The 2,178-nt window shown below is 39.5% G+C and overlaps 1 long non-coding RNA gene across 1 annotated transcript; it reads left to right on the forward strand.

Annotated features, from left to right (window-relative positions):
* Positions 1-1,177: 1,177 nt before the first annotated feature.
* Positions 1,178-1,944, forward strand: LOC109297412. The gene is made up of 2 exons (XR_002097308.1): positions 1,178-1,410; positions 1,867-1,944. It is a non-coding gene; the product is annotated as an uncharacterized LOC109297412 (long non-coding RNA).
* Positions 1,945-2,178: the final 234 nt, after the last annotated feature.

Consider the following 2,178-nt stretch of genomic DNA (forward strand, 5'->3'; position numbering starts at 1 on the left):
GTGGGACCCAGCGCTCCATGGGACCCAGCATTGCAGCACTCACGAGTCGCTAGCTACCTAGAGGTATGTAGAAAAAACATTTAAAGCTGTGTCTATGTCCAAATCTCCGAATCTTTCCAAATCTCTCTGAATCGATTCGGAGTGTTCGATTTGATTCGGAGAGATTAAAGGGTCCTTTGATTTGATTCGGTTTTGGAAATTCAGCCACTGAATCAGGCCAAATCTCCGCTGAATTGAATCAGGGACTCAAGCTTTGCGCAGCCCTAAGAAACATGATTCTCATGTATTCTGAGGCTCTTTGATATCACATTTATATTCATTAGAGTCTTGCTATCTTACAGCAGTGGTATATCCCTGGGAGCCTGAGGCTGGACACATCTCACCCCTGAGTCTGCTGGTACTCAGTTAGGTGAGAAGTTTCCTGGTGCACCATCTCCAGGCTTGCCCCTAATGCCCACTTTCAGGTCTGCCAAGACACACTGCTGTAGTGTTATAAACAGTGTGATCCTGGAGCGATGTGAAGGAGCCACGGAGGCAGGCCCGAGCCTGATTCTCCATTCTCTTACCCTAGGTGTACTGCACTGTATCTAGCTGGTGCCACACTTGGTTTACTCTGATGTAACTCAGCGGCCTCTAATTTATTTATTGCCAACCAGAGATGTGGGCAAATTTTCTGGAAAATTTTCCAGTGCTTTATTTTTCTGTGGGAAATTTTCCATTTCTAAAAATTCATTGTTTCATAAAATTCATAAGTAGCAATGAATGTATGCCAATACAATGTTAGGCAAGCTTCGTAGTTTCAAAGTTGTAATTAATGTTTTTCAGGTGATTATCCCTAGGAAGTGTGAGAGAGAGTACATATATGTTTTATTGATTTGTAAACAGGAGGGTAAATACTTCCATACTCACATAATAATCCAAACCAAAAATCACCTAATTGGCTGTGCAGGTCAAATCAAAACCAAAGCTAAAATTCATATTTCATCTCAGACTGCAAGTGAAACCAAAACCAAAAGTAAAACTAGGATTCATTTTTGTTTCGCTTTCAGTTCAGTGAACACACAGAGCAGTGTCTCATTTCTTTTCTTGAGTTGAGGAAGCTGGAAATGCTTGCATAAGATCTGTTAGTTTTCTAGTGCTTTTGCTTTGAAGTAGTCATAATAATGCCTAATCAGAAAAAAACTAGTGTGTGGCATCATTATAGTGAAGTTCAAGTCATTGAAGGAAGGAAGAAAGTTGGTAGATGTAAGTATTGCAGGCAGGAGTATGCTAGCAATGCGGCAAGAATGAAGAAACATTTAATAACATGTAGAAACTGTCCTGAAAGAGTACAAGCCATATACAGAAAACTAATACCACAAAGTGGTAGAACAACATAATCTGAGAAAAGTCTACTTCAGGAAATTGTATGTAAGTAAACAAATTAATATGTTAAACAAACACACAGTATAGACTAGCAGCTATATTGTTTTAAAACATTATAATTTTAAAAGTTGTTAATGCAACTCTGGACTATTATTTATTTATTTATTTAAAATATTTGTATCCTGCTTTTCTGCTTGCACTAAGCACCCAAAGTGGCTTAGGCTTAACAATATATATATTTTTAAATTACACAATAGCTAAACAGTTAACTATTTCAACGCAGCAGAATGAACTTAGTCCTCTGGCTGATGGCAGAGGCCAGACTATCCTTCCCTTTGGCTCTGCAGTCCCAGGGCAACTGAGCAGCAAGTTGAGCAGTAGAGTGCTCTTGCTGGCAGGGAGGGGGGAAGCAAGCTCCCTGCTGCTTCTCTTTCCCCTTCTGATGGATAAGGTCAGACTAGAATAGGCTAAAATAAAAATATTTCCCCACTTTTGCTGCAGGAATTTGGTAGCTCAAGTGAGATAGCAGATTTTCAAAAAATGGGAAATGAAAATGTTGAGCTGCCAGGTCTGGGGGAAGCAGCAGCAGGATTCTTGCTTTCAAGATCACTGTCACCAGATATGTGATCCACCAGGAGTAGCTGTTCAAGACAGACAAGCTTTTTATCAAGCGTATGGACAAAATGGCAAAAGCAAATCAAGAAAAAGCAGATGAGACATTAGCTTGAATTATATTTGCAAGTGGTACACCTCTTTCTGTAACTGAAAATCAATACTGTAAGGAACATTACAAACTAATTCGGCCATCATATA

Source organism: Gavialis gangeticus, unplaced genomic scaffold, assembly GCF_001723915.1.
Source record: "Gavialis gangeticus isolate Ggan-Ray unplaced genomic scaffold, GavGan_comp1, whole genome shotgun sequence".
NCBI lineage: Eukaryota > Metazoa > Chordata > Crocodylia > Gavialidae > Gavialis > Gavialis gangeticus.